Source organism: Ursus arctos, unplaced genomic scaffold (genome assembly GCF_023065955.2).
Source record: "Ursus arctos isolate Adak ecotype North America unplaced genomic scaffold, UrsArc2.0 scaffold_107, whole genome shotgun sequence".
Lineage (NCBI taxonomy): Eukaryota > Metazoa > Chordata > Mammalia > Carnivora > Ursidae > Ursus > Ursus arctos.
Window position 1 is genome coordinate 66,062 of NW_026622772.1, and position 22,715 is coordinate 88,776.

A 22,715-nucleotide genomic window follows, 5' to 3' on the forward strand; every position below is an offset into this window, starting at 1 on the left:
TTGCAGCTCTCACTGGGAATTTTGGTGTGTTTGGGAGGAGTTAAGAACCCAGAAGCCCATAAATTAACCTTTAGGTAATAATACAAACAATCCATTTTTTTTAAATTCATACATTTCTTTGAGCTGGCAGCCTCAACTCCCTAGTTTAATGCCAAGGGCCAGTACTGCGCTGAGCTTTACCAGGAAAATCTTCATCATTCTAGAAAACAGCTAAAGAAAATAAAATGACATTTTTCTTTTCAGTTAAACCTGTAACTCTGTTTACTACAGAAAAATGTAACGCTGACTGAAAAAATTCTATGATTCTGCTATATATTCTTGCAAAACTAAACTGTATTAGGTATATAAGAGGTATTAGTCAGCTAAGTGAAATTCTGCAAAAATGGAAAGACAGAGTAGTATGATAAGAGGAAAGACCGGAGGCTAACTTACAGTTACAAAATATTTATGGCTTTATACTGAAAACAAAAATCACGACTGAATAGGTCTACATATTGAGAACTCAGCTTCTGGAGTTTCACAGTTTTGAAAGAAAGTTATTAAAACATAAATTGCCTGGTATTTTCTTGACATAGGCAAAATAGCAAATTTGATTTATGAAGATTGTCAGTTGCAATAAAGCAGATCAGAACATAGTCATTTTACCTAACAAGTAATATATTGTTATAAATTCTTGTCACAACTCCAAATGTTACCCAAAGATACAGAAAGAAGCTTTCAAAATCACAAGGAAGACACTAGAGCTGACCTACTATAAATTCACCCAAAAGGAAGAAAGTGAGAGGTGATTAAAAATACAATTCTTTTTTCATTTATTAGAGAAAATACAGAAAATTTTGAGGAAAAGAAAAACTTATATCTCTTAAACCAGAGTAAGCATTTTATTGTAGTTTGTTCAGTATTTTTCTATCCATTTGTATACATTATTAAAACAAAATCATTCAGCACATCCATTTTGTAATTGTTACTTCATTTATGAATATATGGCAATGATATCCTACATTTTTCAATATTTTTCTAATGTATGGTTTAAAAAGCCTATATCTTAGTCCATCATTTGTGTTACTATAATTCATTTAATGTTTGATTAATCCTTTAGTCTTTTGATTAATCTTTGAGAATTTGATGTTTAACTTTCTCATATTCAAAAGTAAAATTGACATATATTTCAAAGGCCTATCTGATAATATATTTATTTGATCTTCACATATAAAAATATTTTATGTATCGATATTAGTTTATAAGCTTTACCACCTGAAACTCTATAGATATTGGCCCATTCCTTCCTGGTATTTGATATGGAGAAGTCTGAATTTAGTCTGATTTTTTTTTTTTCCTTTGGAGGCAAATCTTTCTGTCTAGTCAAGAACTACATTTATGTTATTTTCCTCACCCTTGAAATTATGAATTTCAACAGAATCACTTGAGGTTTTGTCCTTATTAGTGTTGCCTGTTAATCACTGAGACTTTTTCATCTGTAGACGCAAGGCTTTCTTTTGTTTAGGAATACGTTGTCTGTTATAACTCAGATTTATTGTTTTAGTTAAAATGGTTCCTTTTTCAAGAACACAAATTATGTTGCACATCATTTTTCCATCAACTGCATCTACTTTTCCTTCTCTCATGATTTTAATCTCTGTTCATTTCCCATATCTTGGAGGCAGCTGTTCAAATTTGTTCTACACATTACTATTCAATTTTCAGCAGCATTGGCTTTGTTCTTCAGTGAATCTAATATTGAGTGATTCTAATCTCATGAAGATATTAATTTTGCCATCCTGCTTTTAATTTATTTCCTTTTCATTTCAACTTACCTCCTAGCCAAATTCCTTTTCATGCCAGTATGCTGTCTTATCCTCTCATCTCAGCTCTTATTTCAAAGGTTTATCCTTTGAATTTCATTGCGAATAGGTGACAGTGTTTCTAAAATTTTATTTCCTGTAGTATCCTTTAAAGGAATCCATTCAAGAAGATATATTCTTTTGTGTTACAGAAAAATTTTCTAATCTCCATTCTGTCTTGGCATTTTTAATTCAGTCTTTGAACAAGAAGTGAATCCAGCCTAGTTGTGGCTAGTAAGCAGGGATGTTATGTCAATTAGAATTGCTTTAGTCTGAAGTAAGGGAAAGAACCACAGCGGCTTAACTGAATGGGATCTTTTATTCTCACATGACCAGACATCTAGAGCTAGGAAGTCCAGAACCAACACAGCGGGTCAAAGAAGTGGCTGAGATCCAAGGCTTTTCTAGATGCTGAACCTCCAAACCAGTGTGAGTTATTCTTATGATTGAGGAGTGACTGGACCAAATCTAGGCATAAGATTTTATGTGTGTGTGTGTGTGTGTGTGTGTGTGTGTGTATAAAATTGTATATATAATATACCCATATATACCTATATATATATATATACACATATAGATCATACATACCTATTATATACTAAATATATATCAATATTTTAAAATATGTAATAGGTATATAACATATATTATATTCAATAGGTATGTATACATATACACACACATACATATGTATTTATAATGGGTATCTTGAAGAGGAAAAGAACAAAGAGAAAAAGGTAGGTGTCCAGTTCTTTTTAACTTGAAAAATATATTTGTGAAAGCTCCACTCAGTACATTTCTGTTTCTGTTTCATTGCTTGGAACTGTCACTGTGTCACATGGTCACCAACAGTTGCAATGGAGCTGGAGGACAGAAGTATTTTTACCTGGTGCAAACCACCATTTTTTTAAACAAAGGATGAAGGCCAGTATTCACAGGTGCAAAGGCCTTTGCTGTTTTGAACTCCTGGTCAGTGCAGGGCTGGCAGAGCTGTCTCTGGCCACATGAGAAGACAGGTCCCAGTGAAGACAAGCAGTCTCAGGACATCTTCTCCAAAGCAGAGGACATTGCCTAAGATGGTGATTTTTTTTCCCATTATCTTTAATTTCCAATTACTTTTCTTTAAATTTTTTTTTTTACTAGTTTCAGCCTAGGATGGCGATGCTTATTGCAGCACCTTAAGTCTAGGAGAAATCATTTCCAGATTTTGCAAGTAGGATGTTAGTTTTTGGTTGGTGTGAGTTTTTTCTTCATAGATGTTTTAGTGAGAAGATAGAAGTGACTCAGGAATTTCAGTTTTTATTCAGACATAATCGTAGGAAAGATACAAAATGTGGAATGACATGGCAGTTCTTGATTACACTGGTGGTCTCTGAAGTGAAAAAAAATCCATGGGTAGATTTGAAAGTAATATTAATTAATTACCTTCTGTGTGGTAAGTGCTAGGATACATACAAAGGTGAAATCTATTGATACTGCCTTTTTTATTGCCAAGTAGAACACGTGAGATAGAAATGTAAATAATTCTACACTAAAACCTCTTTGAGGGCATTGCATATGGTTTGGTCAGATTTTTTTCTTCTAAATGTGTTTTACTTCTCATAGAAGTAAATAGTCACTAAAGCTTCCTAAGTTAAGCAAAACAAACTCGAATGCTATGGATAAATTCAATTATAAAGATACATATGCTGTGCTCTGGGGCACAGAGTGGAAACAGATCTCAGACCAGGTAATTTGTGGACATGGTGGCCTTTAGCTAGGCCTTATGAGGTAAGTAGGACTTGGTTAGAGATGGGAAGATGCTGAATGAGAGGGAAAGAGAGGAGGGAGGACTGGCATGAGCAGGTATGGGGTTCAGTGAAGGAAGCAACGAGAAGAGAAAGGAGGCGGATCCCATCTGCATCATGTGGGTTCTTGACCTGGTCTTTATTCTTTGGACAATATGAAGCTTTTGAAGTTCTGAGAGAAGGTATCAGGAATATGTAGGTTGAAATGGAGAAGGAGACACTGGAGACAGGAAAATGAATCCGGATCTTCTACCCAGTCTCTCTGACTCCAATAGTGAGGATTTAAATAGGATGGTAAGATTATATATTAAGAAACTTTAAGTGGTCAGAATTGGGAAAATTGTAATCATCATTATGAAACACTTTCTTCATTTTCTAGGCATGGCTTCCTTTCATTCATTCATGTATTTATTTATGTTTATGTAAAATAATGTAATATGCACTATGAACAGCAAACCCAAACTAAACAGATGGTCTTCCCCAACCACCTAGTACCCCTACTTCTTCCCAATTGATTTCTGTGGTAAACATTTCTTTATTTCCTTTTTTATATGGTTTTATTGCATTTATATGTATCTCTTAAAAAGCACTTCTTTTTTAAAAGCTGTTTCTAACTTTCTAGAAAGATATTATGTATGTATTATTTGGAGCCTGATGTCTCTTATTTAATATTATTTTGCTAAGACCCTCGACATACTTTAAAATGCAACTTCCTTTTGCATTTTTAATTATTTTTCTTTTAGTTGTGATGAACGTGATAATGACCCAATCATATTTAAATTAAATGAATTAATTTGCCCAGTTTATTTTTATTTTACTTTTTACATTTATTTATTCAAATTTTTAAAATTTAAGTTCAATTAATTAATATATAATATATTATTAGTTTCAGAGGTAGAAGTCAGTGATTCATCAATCTTATATAATACCCAGTGTTAATTGCATCATGTACCCTCCTTAATGTCCATCACCCAGTTACCCCATCCCCCCACCCCCTTCCTCTCCAGCAACCCTCAGTTTGTTTCCTAAGATTAAGAGGCTCTTATGTTTTATCTCCCTCTCTGATTTCATTTTGTTTTATTGTTTTCTCTTTCCCTATGATCTTCTGTTTTGTTTCTTAAATTCGACAGATGAGTGAAATCATATAATTGTCTTTCTCTGATTAACTTACTTTGCTTAGCACAATAGTCTCTAGTTCTATACACATCATTGCAAATGGCAAGATTTCATTTATTGATGGCTGAGTAGTATTCCCTTGTGTGTGTGTGTGTGTGTGTGTATAAATACCACGTCTTCTTTATCCATTCATCTGTCAATGAACATCTGGGCTCTTTCCATAGTTTGGCTACTGTGGACATTGCTGCTATAAACATTGGGGCACAGGTGCACCTTCAGAGCAATACATTTGTATCTTTGGGGTAAATACACAGTAGTGCAATTCCTGGGTCACAGGGTAGCTGCATTTTCAACTTTTTGAGGGGCCTCCATACTGTTTTCCAGGGTGGCTGCACCAGTTTGCATTCCCACTAAGAATGTAGGAGGGTTCCTCTTTCTCTGCATCCTCACCAATATCTGTCTTTTCCTGACTTGTTAATTTTAGCCATTCTGACTGGTGTGAGGTGGTGTCTCATTGTGGTTTTGATTTGTATTTCCCTAATGCCCAGTGATGTTGAGCATTTTTTTCACATGTCAGCTGCTTGTATGTCTTCTTTGGAGAAATGTCTGTTCATGTTTTCTGCTCATTTCTTGATTGGATTATTTGTTCTTTGAGTGTTGAGTTTGATAAGTTCTTTATAGATTTTGGATACTAACCCTTTATCTGATAAGACATTTTAATTAGCCCAGTTTAGCTTGTTGTCACTGGGACAAATTCATTAGACGTCTGGGTCCAAACTTAGTTTCACTTGCCATAGCCATGAAATAGTTAAATCTCTTAAATTCAACCTTAATTGAAATGTCTTTGCTACCATCCAGTAAATATCAGTTATAAAATATGAACATAGCTTTTTTCGCTATGCACGGTAGGACATTTCCTCAGATGCACCATAGTGAGACAATTTCAGCAAAATATCGTAAATTTCATGAATTTGTAGTTATCAACCCCCTAATCAGAATATTCATTAAATATGTGCTAAAGTAGTAAATATTGAATGTGCCAGTTACAGAAGCGTATAAAGATGATAACTCCGGGTGATGCTTAATCTCCCAGATCAAGCAAAGCTGAGCACAGGAATTTTGTCATATTTGACTATTCAAACTTTTTTTTTTTTTTTTTCTGATACCACTCTAGGACAAAGGTCCTGAACTAGATGGATGTTTTTTAGTTATTCTCCATCTCTAGGAAAAATTTGGGACCTGATTAAGCAGAAAAACATGCAATTGCCTAATTTCACAAGAAAGTATACAATCTGATACGCATTTTCCCAACATTAAATCACATCATGAGGATATTTTTCCAGACATTTGTACCTGTCTTGGACTGTGGCTTTCCTTGCTACCCGACAAATTTCCAGAATTAGGGGGACCAGCTTATGCCAGTTTGCCTGGGCTTTCCAGTTTTAACACTGAAAGTCCTGCATCCCAGTAGGGGCCATACCTGTAAATGCTTTGTCAGGCACCTAGAATCATGTATAGTTAGGTCATGTCATGTATCAGTAATATACTCTCTTCTAGTGATGAATTTCAGATATATTAGATTCTCATTTACATTTTAATATAACATTTGTACTATTTCAAATTTATATTTTGTAGTATGTACAAAAAACCCTAAAATATAAATATTTAAAACCCATCTTTTTAAAACTAATTTGAATTATAGAATATTTATAAAGTCATTTTATTTTTTTTAAGTGTATATAGTAATTTGAACTAGAAAGACTTTCTCATTATGCTTTAATGAAGAAATGAGAATGATTTGTGGCTAGCATTTCAGTTGTTTGTATGCATTGCATGAAAATAATTTGTTTTAGCAATACTGAGATTGAAAGAGCTTCCTGTTTTTAATTTTCTTTCTCTAAAAGGGCTTAGAAAAACTTATTCTCTTTGAGAGGAAATAGAGTCTAGTACTTTCAAGCATGTTTCTGAAATCGAAAGTTGTGAGTACAAAGCCTGGCTCTTCCACATCCTAACTATGTGATCTTGGGCTAGTTGCTTAAGCTCATGAAAATGTCATTTCTAGATCTTAACATGGTATGATAATTAGTATTATTTAGGCTCTCTCCACACTGCTCTTTGGCGACTGCCCTCTCCTTCTCCTCCCCTCTGGGGCTGTAGCAGTGGTGGGTCGATGGCCCTGCTGGCTGCTTACTGCCCTCCTGCTGCTCCTCTCCTTTGTCAGCACCACACGCTGCCACACTTGCCAAATGCACCTACCCTGAGCTGCTGGGTACCTGGGTCTTCCAGGTGAGTCCCCTTGGTTCCCAACACGGTGTCAACTGCTCGGTTATGGGACCACCAGAAAAAAATGTAGTGGTGCACCTTGAGAAGTTAGATACAGCATATGATAATTTTGGCAATACTGACCATTTCACCATCATCTACAGTCAAGGCTTTGAGATTGTGATGAATGACTATAAGTGGTTTGCCTTTTTTAAGTGTAAAGAGGACAGACAGCAAGGTAACCAGTTACTGCCACGAAACCTTGGCTGGGTGGGTGCATGGTGTGCTGGGCAGGGACTGAGCTCATTTCACTAGAACTAAGGTAGTGGGAACTACCTCTCAGAATGTGAACATGAATACCACACTTTGAGAGTCTCCAGGAAAACTATTCTATAGGCTCTACAAATACAACCATGACTTTGTGAATGCGATCAATGCCATCAGAAGTCTTGGGCTGCAACCACATACGTGGAATATGAGATTCTTACCCTGTTGGAGATGATTAGGAGAGGTGGTGGCCACAGCCAGAGAATCCTAAGGCCCAAACCTGTAGCACTGACTGCTGACATACACGAAAAGATTTTACATTTGCCAGCATCTAGGGACTGGAGAAATGTTTGGGATACCAATTTTGTTACTTCTGTTTGAAACCAAGCATTTTGTGGAAGCTGCTATGCATTTGCTTCTAGGGAAATGCTGGAAGCAAGAATCTGTACACTAACCAATAATAGTCAGACCCCAGTGATGAGTCTTAGGACGTTGTCTCTTGCAGCCAGTATGCTCAAGGCTGTGACGGTGACTTCCCGTACTTCACTGCAGGAAAGTATGCCCAAGATTTTGGGCTGGTGGAAGAGGCATGCTTTCCCTACATACACACCGAATCTCCATGCAAACCGAAGGAGGACTGCTTCTGTTACTCCTCCTCCGCGTACCAGTATGTGGGAGGCTTCTCTGGGGGCTGCAGTGAAGCCTTGAGGAAACTTGAGCTGGTTCATCATGGGCCCGTGGCAGTTGCTTTTGAAATCTGTACTACTTCCTCCACTACCACAAGGGGATCTACTGCCACCCTGGTCTGAGAGACCCTTTCAACGCCTTTGAGCTGATTAATCATGGTGTTTGGCTGGTGGGCTCTGGCACTGACTCAGCCTCTGTTTTGGATTACTGGGTTGGTAGACACAGCCGGGGCACTAGTTGGAGTGAGGATGGTTACCTCTGGATCCACAGAGGAAACGGTGAGTATGCAATTGAATGCATAGCAATGACAGCCACACCAACTCCTAAATTGTAGGGTATATGTCCCAGCATTTCATACTGACCACTATCAGTCATGAAAGGGGACTGATTTATTCACAGGCTGGAGACTGTTACAGCAGCAATTTCAAAATATTACACATAGATTCCTATGAAGATTTTTGCCTTTAAAATTAAAACTGCCTTTGATTTGAATATACCTTCCTATCGACCACTGGCCTACTTTATAATTATGCAGTAACAAAACGCAGGATTTTGTTAGTCATTTGTAATCCAAGCATGCTGTATTTTTAAAAGTCTGTGTGAGAACACAGACTTATTTTTATGTTGTAAAAATCACAAGAAAATATGGCAATGATTATTAAATTTTTAAAAAGTTTTTAATAAAAAATAATTAGTACCATTTAAATAATTTGTTACAAAGACTAAATGAAATAATGTAAGGTGGTCATGACAGTGCCTGATACTTTGAAGTTTTCAGTATTTTGGCTGTAAGTAGCTATAAGGTAAGAGCCTAGATTTGTGCTACAGCAAGATCTGCTCTCTATATTTTTTCTGTAATGGGAATCAAGATTTCAAAAAGATTTCAAAATTAAGGATTTTAATTTTTGGCATGGGGTCTGTGTGCGTGTGTGTGTGTGTATTTGATGGCCACATCAATGGGGGACCCCAAAACATATTTGATAAAATAATTCTAGTATCTCTGGCCAAGTTCCCTTTAAAAAAAATTGAGGGGTGCCTGGGTGGCACAGCGGTTAAGCGTCTGCCTTCGGCTCAGGGCGTGATCCCGGCGTTCTGGGATCGAGCCCCACATCAGACTCCTCTGCTATGAGCCTGCTTCTTCCTCTCCCACTCCCCCTGCTTGTGTTCCCTCTCTCGCTGGCTGTCTCTCTCTCTGTCGAATGAATAAATAAAATCTTTAAAATAAATAAATAAATAAATAAATAAAATTGAGAGAGAGAGAGCGCATGTGTTGCCAGGGGGACGGGGAAGGGCATAGGGAGAAAATCTCAAGCAGACTCCCTGCTGAGTGGGAGCCTGACCTGGGGCTTGAACTCAGGACCCTGAGATCATGGCCTAAGCTGAAACCAAAAGTTGGAGGCTTACCTGACTGCGCTACCCAGGTGCCCTCAAGGGCCCTTTTAATTGAGAGTCCAGGTAGAAACAGGACACCTCACTTGAGGGTAGATTATTTCTTCTATAATCCATTGTCTTCAGTCAGATTTTTCTCAGGAGATGGGGCTAGAGGCAATACATTGACTAGGTTTGCTCATGTTCACTCTTATTGTAGGTATGTTTTACTAAAGTAAATGTTGGGTTTTTAATTGGTTTCAGAATGATTTAATCAGTGTTTTTGCTCCAGTCATAAAGAACACTCTGTGATAGGCTTGCCATCTGTTCAGGATAAAAATGAAATCCCCTTTGAAGAAGTGGGCAGTTGATAGAAAGATTTTAATGAATGTTTAATGTTATTGTATCTATGTGAGGGGCTTATCGTGACAGTGACATAAATGTATAAGCCTAAGGGCTCAATCTTAGTGTTTCAGCTCCTATTAAGTCTCTGTTGGAGAATTGTATTTTGAATCTCTGAAGTTGTATACTGAAGTGATATAGGGTAGATTGAGTGCAGCAAAATGTTTGCTCTAGTCAAGTTCTGTTTAGAATCTCCGCTCATTCCTGCCTGGTCACTGCCTTCCAATAGAATGAGTCTGTTCATTCAAAGTGGTTTTCTCCTTCAAGAACCTATCTTTCTTTACACTTTATGGATTTTAGGAAATACTTTAGGAAACACTTTCTTGGAATCTAAACTGTGTTTAGATCTTACTACTCTAATATACAGTAGGGTTTTTTGTTTGTTTGTTTGTTTGCTGATATATATTCTAACAATGTTCTTTCACGTTTGAATGACCTTGCTTCTCCTTCTCCTTTTTGTTTCTAAAACGTGGACCCATTATAGTATCCTGCATGTCTTCTCTGATCATTGGTGTCTCCTCAAATTAAAGGACACAGTTCTAGCAAACTCAGTAAGAGGTCCGGCCAGGGAACAATTTTCTAATTTAAGACTGTCACTGCATATCGTTTAGTTTCCCCTTGGATTTGAGATTGAAGTTGTTACAAGGCTATTATAAAAGAAAAAGGAAGAGGAAAACTTTTCCCCAAATGTGATATCATGAAGTATATAAACTTGACCTGCAATGTGAAAATTTAGTATATTTTCTTCCATATAAAATGCCATTTGGCACAAGTATATGTTTCCCAGTGTCATGTTACTATAGAATAGTTGCCTATTTGTCAGAAGCTATTTGTCAGTTTCCTCAGTATCTGCAGGTGGTAGGCATGTTCAGAATTCAGAGAAGGAAAACTATGTGCTCACAGGGATTTGTGGAAGTACTTGACAAAAAATATAACCTTATTTCTGAATCCTTGTGCAACCCAAATGTGCATAATCAGGACGTTGGCTAGATTTCTTGCTATCAGGGACAATGTAATCCATCCTAATGAGTGATGGTGGTTATCATTACAATTTAGACATCAAAAATTTTCTGACATATTTTTTATGTCATAATTATTATATTTTCATTTAAATCAATGTAATTTACATATAAAAGAAAGAAAAGAATCAGGTACCTATCAGGAGAAATTGTGCTAATGTAAATGTTAGGATACTGTAGCATGTAGGATACTTATGATAATGGCCTGGAGAATTGGAGGCAAGCCAACTAAGGTATACAAATTAGGGTACTTTTGGCTGTGAGTGCTAACATCTCATACAAAATGCAGTGTTGGTAATAGAGACTTAGGATTTCACATGAAAAGAAGTGCAGATACCAACAGTTCCAGGGTTGATGTAATGCTCAGTGGTATTGAGGCTCTGCATAGCCCTTTTTTCCCAGTGAAGAAATTCTGTCCCAGATGGGACTGGCAGACTTCGCTTTATACCTCACTGCTGAAAACTGGGTACCGCCAAACCATTCTCTGACAGGGATCTGGGGAGGAATGAAGGGAATCGCGTGATAAGCTGGGACCAATCACGACTAACTCCCTGGGTTAGTCCCAGGGAACAGCTGCGCCTGTTCCCCGAGCATATTGCCACCTCAACAAAACTGGAGTTCTGTTTTTTTTTTTTTTTTAAAGATTTTATTTATTAATTTGACATAGAGAGACAGCCAGCGAGAGAGGGAACACAAGCGGGGGAGTGGGAGAGGAAGAAGCAGCAGGCTCCTAGCGGAGGAGCCTGATGTGGGGCTCGATCCCAGATTGCCGGGATCACGCCCTGAGCCGAAGGCAGACGCTTAACGACTGCGCCACCCAGGCGTCCCAAAACTGGAGTTCTGTTAACAGGGAAGACTGGCATGGGGTGGAGCCAGCTGCTGGGGACCACCATTAGCGTTGCCTACGCAATCCAATCAAGAGCGTGGAGAGAAACGACAAATAGCCATCTCTGGCTTTTTTATATATTCTGTTCGAATCCAAAAACGTGTTCAGTTACCAAATGTTGTGTTTGTCAGTTGGATGGACGTGGCCTTAAATAATTATTTTCTGCTATATTTGTGATAAAAGTATTGAGCTTCCCCTGGTGTTAATGCTAACTTCTCTTAGGATAGCTCTACTTGGTACCATCAGGGAAAAATCTTTCTTCTCAGGTAAAATTATGTGGCAGATGCTCAATAAATACACCAGTGGTATGGTACGAATGCCTACACGGCTCAGAAAGTTTTAGCAGAGTTTGCTTAATCATGCAGCCTGAGATTGGTTTGTCTTTGATGCATTAATTATCTCATGTTGAAGGAAATTAAGAGAATTCTTCAGCTCTTTAAGAAGGGCCATGCTGCCACATAAGCCCTCAAAACACTTTTCTTTGCAGAAAACCCAGTAAATTTTCTGTTTGATTCCTAAAACTTTTAAAAACCCATGGCATGGGTAGTCAGAAACATGCATTTCTTACATTTTTCGAAGAGGCTGTATTAAACATTGGGTGATGTGGCATATTTTATTTTAAAATAAAACCTCATACAGAGTGGCGATATTATGTAGTCACCAAGAGCGCAGGCTTCAAAGCCAGACTCTTTGGCTTGGAATTCCGACTCAGTTATGAGATTTTGAGGGGGTTATGCCTCAGCTTTGTTATCCATAAAATGGGACATTACCTACCTCTGGGCGATAATGAGGATTAAGTTATTACTTTGGTGTTCTTCAAATAACATCTGGTACACTGTACATAACATTTAAGTGTCAAAAAGTACAGCTACATCTTGCATTATAGGTGTATGCTTTCTTTAATAAATGTATTAGAAGAGGGGCATCTGGGCGGCTCAGTCAGATTTTGGCACAGGTCATAACCTTAGGGTCATAAGATTGAGCCCTGTTTCCAGCTCTGCAGTGGAGGTGGAGCCTGCTTAAGATTCTCATCCTCCTCTCCGTTTGCCCCTCCCCCTATCATTTCTCTCTCTAAAAAAATACATTAGAAGAATAAAAAAATATTAAGAAAATATTCTCTAAATAGTGGATTCTTGTGGGATGCAACATTTTTTCACTCATACATGCATATATGGAGGCAATTATTCAATATAATTTTAATGAGTTTATTATTTTTTCTAGATGTAAGTTTATTGAGGGTAACAATAACTTCTTAGCAGTCAAGCATATAACCCGTTATATACCACTCAATGATGCTGATGACAGGAGGATCATTTTCTATAATGTGCATGTAGAAGTCCAAACTGGCAAGTCCATTGTCAACATCAACATGTGTAGACAAATGAAATGTATAATATACTTCACCCTGTGTTGTGAGGAATAATTATGTTACTTAAAAATGAAGTGTTTTAATGATCAGTTAAGTGTGGACACGTAATCACCGTGGAGAGGCAGACAGGTGTAGGAAAGCGAAAGAGATTTATTATACTCACAGGTCCTAGAAGAGAGAGGCACATACACCACACAAAGGGCCGTGTGGGAGGAGTGTCATGAGAGTGGGCTCAACCAAACAGGTGGGGAGCTGAAGGCCAATGAGGACCTATGAGAAGATGCCTTTATTGGGTGTAAGGGTAGAATATTATTGGTATGTTTGAATGTCACTAGGTTATAGTCAGGGGAAGGAAGGAGTGGGGCTTGGGGCAGGGGCCAGCCTTATTACAGTGGGACCCCTAGTGCCTGGGAGAATGCTCACAGCCCGTTTGTGGGGATGCTGAGGCATCAGGAAATGAAGAGGTTTTAAAAGTTTACAATACATACCCCAAGACTTTAACTAACTTTCACTAACTGTTCTTTAATATGTTACTATAACAGAAAACTTTTAAGAATCAAAGATCTATAGGCTTTGGATTTCAGGGCCATGTGTCTTATAGCAAAAATAAACAATGAAAATTATCACAAACTAAATAAAACCAAAGGAAACAAAACTGAAAAACACTAGTAAGCTAACGTGAGTAGGTGATAGATTGCATTTTGAAGGGTGAGTGAATCTTCCATGTGGATGAGCTTGTCCCAAGGGTCAGATTCAAATAAGGGGAATGCAGTGTGGGTAGGGTGAGGAAGACATTGCATGGGAGGAAGGGGACTTTAGCCAAGGGACATATGGGACTTGTCACCATCCTTGTGGTTATTGACATGAACTTCGTTATTAAAGGAACTGTCATTATTGAAGTTGAACTGTAATGAAATTGAATTTTCATGTTGATGCTGATGGGCTAGTGGGAAGTAAGTTTGAATATGTGGGCTGGGGCCAGATCCTAACAGGCTTGGAAAGCCTGCGGAATGTCGTTAATCACAGGTGTTTACAGGTAACAATGATGCTCAAGGAAATGGCCTGAAAAGTGAATGAAAGGGGAGGAAACCCTGAAGTCTGCAAGGAAAGAAAAAAGCTTTGTAGCAAGAATAGGATAAAGTGATGGGAACCTGAATGGCAAGGAGTAGGGACAGTAAAATGGAATGAAAGCAACAGATGTGAAAGATACTGAAAAGAATGTGTTAATACTGATCAGTATGCATCCGAATGGATTTATGTGCATGTATTTTTCACTGTTTTACATGCTACTGTTCCCCTTGATTAACACAGAAAATGAAAGCTTCTTCATTTGGGTCCACAATTCATATTTCATTCTGGGGATGCCTGACTCCTTTAATCATATTTATTCATGGGTTTAAAACAGGTAGCAACTCAAAAATAAACTTATGGCTTTTATTTCATGCAGAAAGTGAACTATCTGTGGATTCAAGTGAGACCATAAGACATTGTCGCCCACTGATTTTAGAGACTGAGCATATATTCCATGTTTTTTTCCCTTTCATTATACATAATCACGTTCTAATATAAGAAGAGTACTCAGAAAGTCCCATAAACTGACCTGTGTGATTTTTGTTCTTGTTCCTTAGAGGAGTAAATTGAAAAAAAAAAAAGTAGAAGGAAATTTGCTTGGATTTGGGTGTCCACAAAGTTCTCCTCAAAGTTGTAGATTGCAGTTTGGCCTAAAGCGTCAAAAAAAGTCAATTTGAGGGGAGGGGAGTTAAGATGGCGGAGGAGTAGGGGACCCCTTTTTCAGCCGGTCCTGAGTCGAGTTGGATAGGTACCAGACCAGCCTGCACATCCACAGAATCAGCCTGAGACGCAGGAAGATACATCTGGATCTCTACAAATGAACGTCTCCAGCGCTGAGTATTGAGGTACGAAGCGGGGAGCGTGAAACTGTGCACAGATATTGAAAGATAAACGGAAGGGGGAGAGACCTGCCACATTCGGGCGCCGGGAAGCGGTAGCCACCTTCACGGGGGAGTGGGCGGACTCATGGACAGGCACCTGCGAGAGAGCAGACTGAGACCGTGAGCCAGGGAACGCGTGACCAGCGGTGTGCTCACTGGAACCAGACTGAGACTGGGAGCTCCAGAGTGCGCGGGGGTGGTTGGTGGCTGGCAGTGTTAGAAATACAAAGGACAGAGACGCCCCGGCCCTGGAAGTGAGGGATGGGACGCCAGGTGTGGGGCACACATCCTGGGACACTGCAGGGTTGAGCAGCACCAACAGAAACAGAGTTAAAGTGGCCAGAACATCAGTGGAGAAAGGTCCGCGATCCCATTGTTCTGAGACAGAGGCTGAGATTCGGTCACTGCTGCTCGGACTCTCAGAAGAGGCACAGCAAACCACCAGGGAAAGCCGCCAGAGAAGAAAAGCCTGGAAATACCGGCTCACAGTGTGCCTACCCCCATCCCCCTTCGCAGGGGACACGGAGACTCTACCCAAACAGCGTTGTCTGAGTATCGGCACGGCAGGCCCCTCCCCCAGAAGGCAGGCTGAAAAATCAAGAAGCCCACATCCCTAAGATCCCTATAAAACAAGGGCGCACAGCCTGGGTCCCAGTCAATAATTTGGGCTCTGGACAACCCCGCAACCTCCCCTCATCAGAATGACGAGAAGGAGAAATCCCCCCCAGCAAAGAAAAGACAATGAGTCTGCGGCCTCTGCCACAGAACTAATGGATATGGATATAACCAAATTATCAGAAATGGAATTCAGAGTAACAATGGTCAAGATGATGTGTAGACTTGAAAAAAGTATTAACGAAGATGTTAATGAGAATACAGAATCTCTAAGGGAGGAAATGAGAGCGAATCTGGCAGAAATTAAAAATTCTATGAGCCAAATGCAGTCAAAACTAGAGGCTCTGACGGCCAGAGTGAATGAGGCAGAAGAACGTATCAGCGAATTGGAGGATGGGTTAGTAGAAGAGAAAACTAAAATAGAATATGAACTTAAAAAAATCCATGCTCAAAAATGTAGGTTACGGGAGATTACTGACTCAATGAAACGTTCCAATGTCAGAATCATTGGCATCCCTGAGGCGGTGGAGAAAAACAGAGGTCTAGAAGAGATATTTGAACAAATTGTAGCTGAAAACTTCCCTAATCTAGCAAGGGAAACAAACATTCGTGTCCAAGAGGCAGAGAGGACCCCTCCCAAGCTCAGCCACGACAAATGTACGCCACGTCACGTCACAGTGCAATTCACAAATATTAGATCCAAGGATACAGTATTGAAAGCGGCCAGGGCAAAGAAATTTCTCACATACCAAGGCAAAAGTATCAGAATTATGTCAGACTTGTCTACACAGACCTGGAATGAGAGAAAGGGTTGGGGGGGCATTTTTAAAGCTCTTTCAGAGAAAAACATGCAGCCAAGGATCCTTTATCCAGCAAGGCTGTCATTCAGAATTGATGGAGAAAAAAAGACCTTCCAGAATCGCCAGCCACTGACCAATTTCGTAACCATGAAACCAGCCCTACAGGAGATATTAAGAGGGGTTCTATAAAGGTAAAAAGGCCCCAAGAGTGATACAGAACAGAAAGTCACAATCGATAGAAACAAAGACTTTACTGGCAACATGGCATGATTAAAATCATTTCTCTCAATAATCAGTCTCAATGTAAATGGCCTAAATGCTCCCATAAGATGCCACAGAGTAGCAGATTGGATAGAAAGACATGACCCATCCATTTGCTGTCTACAAGAGACTCGTTTTGAACCTAAAGATACATTCAGACTGAAAGTAAAGGGATGGAATACCATCTTTCACACCAACGGACCTCAAAAGAAAGCTGGGGTAGCAATTCTCATATCAGACAGATTGGATTTTAAACTAAAGACTGTAGTTAGAGACATAGAAGGGCACTATATTATTCTTAAAGGATGTATCCAACAAGTGGATATGACATTTACAAATATATATGTCCCCAACCGGGGAGCAGCAAGATACACAAGCCAACTCTTAACCAGAGTAAAGAGACATATAGATAAAAATACGTTAATAGTAGGGGACCTCAACACTCCACTACAAGAAATAGAACACCCATGCAGAAAATCGACAAAGAAATAAGGGCTTTGAATGCCATACTCGACGAGTTGGACTTCATAGATATATATATAGAACACTACACCCCAGAAACAAAGAATACTCATTCTACTCTAATGCCCATGGAACATTCTCAAGGTACACCATGTTCTGGGTCACAAAACAGGTCTCAACCGATACCAAAAGACTGAAATTATTCCCTGTATATGTTGAGACCACAACGCTTTGAAATTGGAACTCAACCACAAGGAAAAATTTGGAAGAAACTCAAACACTTGGAGACTAAGAACCATCCTGCTCAGGAATGATTCAATAAACCAGGAAATCAAAAATCAATTTAAACAATTTATGGAGACCAACGAGAATGGAAACACAACGGTCCAAAACCTATGGGATACTACAAAGGCAGTCCTAAGGGGGAAATACATAGCCATCCAAGCCTCACTCAAAAGAATAGAAAAATCTAAGATGCAGTTTTTATATTCTCACCTCAAGAAGCTGGACAGCAACAGAGGGACAGGCCTAATCCACGCACGAGGAAGCAGTTGACCAAGATTAGAGCAGAAATCAATGAATTAGAAACCAGGAGTACAGTAGAGCAGATCAACAGAACTAGAAGCTGGTTCTTTGAGAGAATTAATAAAATTGACAGACCACTGGCAAGACTTATCCAAAAGAATAGAGAAAGGACCCAAATTAATAAGATTATGAATGAAAAAGGAGAGGTCACAACCAACACCAATGAAATTGGAAGGATTATTAGAAACTTTTATCAACAGCTTTATGCCAGTAAATTAAGCAATCTGGAAGAGATGGAGGCCTTCCTGGAAACCTATAAACTACCCAGACTGAAACAGGAAGAAATTGAATTTTTAAACAGGCCAATTAATTATGAAGAGATTGAGTCAGTGATAAACAACCTTCCAAAAAACAAAACTCCAGGCCTGGACATTTTTCCTGGGGAATTCTACCAAACATTCAAGGAAGAAATAATACCTATTCTCCTAAAGCTATTTCAAAAAATAGAAACAGAAGGAAAGCTACGAAACGCATTCTATGAGGCCAATATTACCTTGATATCCAAACCAGGCAAAGACCCCATCAAAAAGGAGAATTACAGACCGATTTCCCTAATGAATATGGACGCCAAAATCCTCAACAAGATCCTGACTAATAGAATCCAACAGTACATTAAAAGGATTATCCATCATGACCAAGTGGGATTCATCCCTGGGATGCAAGGGTGGTTCAACATTCGCAAATTGATCGGGGTCTTAGATTTTATCCAGAAAGAAAAATTCAGAAATCATATGATTCTCTCAATAGATGCAGAAAAAGCATTTGACAAAATACAGCATCCTTTCCTGATTAAAACCCTTCAGAGTGTAGGGATAGAGGGTACATTCCTCAATCTCATAAAAACCATTTATGAAAAGCCTACAGCAAATATCATTCTCAATGGGGAAAAGCTGGAAGCCTTTCCCTTGAGATCAGGAACACAACAAGGATGCCCACTCTCGCCACTATTATTCAACATAGTACTAGAAGTCCTTGCAACGGCAATCAGACACCAAAAAGGGATAAAAGGTATCCAAATTGGCAAAGAAGTCAAACTGTCTCTCTTCGCAGATGACATGATACTCTATATGGAAAACCTGAAAGAATCCACTCCCAAACTATTAGAAGTTATAGAGCAATTCAGTAATGTGGCAGGATACAAAATCAATGCTCAGAAATCAGTTGCATTTCTATACACGGATAATGAGACTAAAGAAAGAGAAATTAGGGAATCCATCCCATTTACAATAGCACCAAAACCTTACGTTACCTTGGGATTAACTTAACCAGAGACGTAAAGGACCTATATTCTAGAAACTATAAATCACTCTTGAAAGACATTGAAGAAGACACAAAAAGATGGAAAAATATTCCATGCTCACGGATCGGAAGAATTAACATAGTTAAAATGTCCATGCTACCCAGAGCAATCTACACTTTCAATGCTATCCCGATCAAAATACTGAGGACATTTTTCAAAGAAGTGGAACAAATAGTCCTTAAATTTGTATGGAACCAGAAGAGGCCCCGAATCTCCAAGGAACTGTTGAAAAGGAAAAACAAAGCTGGGGGCATCACAATGCCAGATTTCGAGCTGTACTACAAAGCTGTGATCACAAAGACAGCATGGTACTGGCACATAAAGAGACACATAGACCAATGGAACAGAATAGAGAACCCAGAAATGGACCCTCGGCTCTTTGGGCAACTAATCTTTGATAAAGCAGGAAAAAACATCCGGTGGGAAAAAGACAGTCTCTTCAATAAATGGTGCTGGGAAAATTGGACAGCTACATGCAAAAGAATGAAACTTGACCACTCTCTCACACCATACACAAAGATAAACTCCAAATGGATGAAAGACCTCGATGTGAGACAGGAATCCATCAAAATCCTAGAGGAGAACATAGGCAGCAACCTCTACGACATCGGCCAAATCAACCTTTTTCATGACACATCTCCAAAGGCAAGAGAAACAAAAGAAAAAATGAACTTGTGGGACTTCATCAAGATAAAAACTTCTGCACAGCCAAGGAAGCAGTCCAAAAAACTAAGAGGCAGCCCACGGAATGGAAGAATATACTTGCAAATGATGCTACAGATAAGACTGGTATCCAAGATCTACAAAGAACTTCTCAAGCTCAATACGCGAGAAGCAAATAAACAAATCATAAAATGGGCAGAAGATATGAACAGACACTTTTCCAATGATGACATACAAATGGCTAACAGACACATGAAAAAATGTTCAAAATCATTAGCCATCAGGGAAATTCAAATCAAAACTACACTAAGATACCACCTTATGCCAGTTAGAATGGCATAAATTGACAGGGCAAGAAACAACAATTGTTGGAGAGGATGTGGAGAAAGGGGATCCCTCCTACATTTTTGGTGGGAATGCACGTTGGTACAGCCACTCTGGAAAACAGTGTGGAGGTCTCTTAAAAAGTTAAAAATTTAGCTACCCTATGACCCAGCCATTGCACTACTTGGTATTTACCCCAAAGATACAGACGTAGTGAAGAGAAGGGCCATATGCACCCCAGTGTTCATAGCAGCAGTGTCCACAATAGCTAAATCGTGGAAGGAGCTGAGATGCCCTTCAACAGATGACTGGATTAAGAAGTTGTGGTGCATATATACAATGGAATATTACTCAGCTATGAGAAAGAACGAGTTCTCAACATTTGCTGCAACAGGGACGGCACTGGAGGAGATAATGCTAAGTGAAATAAGTCAAGCAGAGAAAGACAATTATATGGTTTCTCTTATCTATGGAACATAAGAACGAGGAAGATCGGTAGGGGAAGAAAGGGATAAAGAAAGGGGGGTAATCAGAAGGGGGAATTAAGCGTGAGAGACTATGGACTCTGAGAAACAAACTGAGGGCTTCAAAGGGGAGGGAGGTGGGGGAATGTGATAGATTGGTGATGGGTCGTAAGGAGGGCACGTATTGCATGGTGCCCTGGGTGTTATACGCAACTAATGAATCTTTGAACTTTACATCAGAAACCAGTGATGTACTGTATGGTGACTAGCATAATATAATAAAAAAACATTAAAAAAAAAGTCAATTTGAGGTTAGATCCCCTGTCTTTGCTGCCATTCACAGTGAGGTGATATAGGTAGTTAAGTTAGTATGCTGTGATTAGATATAATGTTAAAACCTTGGGTCTTGGGACACCTTGGTGACTAAGTCGGTTAAGCATCTGCCTTCAGCTCGGTTCATGATCCAGGGGACTTGGAATCAAGTCCTGCATCAGGCTCCTTGCTCAGCAGGGAACCTGCTTCTCCCTCTGCTTGCCACTCCTCCTCCCTGCTTGTGCTCTCCCCTTCTCTCTCTCTCTCTGAAAAATAAATAAATAAAATATTAAAACAAAACAAAACTTGGGTCTTAAAGGTACATTGTAAGAATCCACAGGATAATGCTGTAACATTGGTACTCCCATCAAAGAAAGGGAAATAATCATAACAAAAGTGGAAGCCAGTAAATCCAACTTATAAATAATAAACATTTTAAACCAGATATATATGCCCAATAAATGCTCAGGTGGCTCCACAAGGGGACAATAAGGATGTTCAGGGCCGTGTTGTTTGGCTACAGTGTGTTGGAGGCACACCCGGTGTCCATTACAGGAGGAAATGTGTGTCTGGCTTGGAATATTAGGCAGCGGTTAGCAAGCAGGAGTGGACTGTCTACACATGTCGAAATACGGGTGAATATTTGAAGTTACAATGCTAAGTGAAAAAGGAATTAGCTTGAAGATATAACACAACACTGGTTATGAAAAACGAAACATGCAAACCAACCACGGACATCCATTTTACAAGAGCAGAGTAACAAGAAATTAAAATATTTGAAAATGGTTGCCCGTGGGGATGGGGTAAAAGTAGGAATGGAGGAAGGGGTAAATCAAGCAAAACATGAGACCAAAGGTGACAGTATTTTGTGTGAACTGGAGTCTGCTTTCCTGAACTGTCTCTCCCCTCCCCCACTCCCACCCCTCACCTCTGCCAAATACACAGAAATAGATGAAATATACCAAAAAGCCAAGCTTCAGCTCATAGAGTGTGCTTTGTTTTTAAATTTGCTCCGCACTGATTTTGGTCTATTCATAGCTGGTTTGAATACACTTGTTTTTATGTAAACTTTTTTGTTAATATTTCTTCAGTAGCAGAGTTCACCTCTTCCTTAAACTTTAAACATTTTAAAAATACTGCTCTGAAGTATCCGTTGTCCAGAAGAAAAAGTCTTGGGACAAGAAACACTTTCTCTGTTTTCTTTTGTTGAGGCTGTTTTCCTCCCTCAGAACCTTGCTCAAGGCTCTCAGCAGAATATGGCCTTGTAACAAGACTCTCATCTGGAAGTTCTCTGTCTCTGGGGTACTACGTGTCTATTGTGATGTTGCTTTGCTTTAGTGATTCTGATCACTTCAAACTGAAAAAGGCAAAGGACATTGCCATTCAGAAACTTAAGGGTTCATACTCCCTTTGTAGAATCAACCTATGTTTATCACTTAAGTTAACAGATGTCTTCGAAATTATTTTAGCATTAAGTGTCTTATTTATTCATAACTTTGAAAATTTCTACTATCCATTTTAGCCTAGCTATCTCATGCTCTCACCAGCTCTGTTCCTAGTTAAAATACATCTTACTGCCCTTGTGTAATAAGAAAAACTCTCACTTTTGATATTTACTAGCCTCATGTGTAACATTTACTTGACTTCTTGGAGCAAAAAATGGATTCCTTTTTTAGTCCTCGAATAGAAAATAATGCAGCTTTAAACAACTGAAATAAAAATATTCTGTTTAAACTGCTTAATGTTCTCTTTTGATAGTCTCAGAATTCAATAACAGATCCAATTTAGGTAACACCTTGTTCATTATGTACTTCTCCAGAACATCTCTGGCAATAGCAGGTGCTTTGTTTAACTTATGGGTTGTAATTTTCATATCAATTCTTAGCCATCAATAATGTAATTCTGAACATCATGTTTGCTATTTTGTATAGTGCACATACCTATATTCAGATGTAAAGACTCAGCACTAACTC

The 22,715-nt window shown here is 38.9% G+C and overlaps 1 pseudogene; it reads left to right on the forward strand.

The window, feature by feature from the left end:
* Window positions 1-3,688: 3,688 nt before the first annotated feature.
* On the forward strand, window positions 3,689-8,294 carry LOC113262004 (dipeptidyl peptidase 1-like; annotated as a pseudogene).
* Window positions 8,295-22,715: the final 14,421 nt, after the last annotated feature.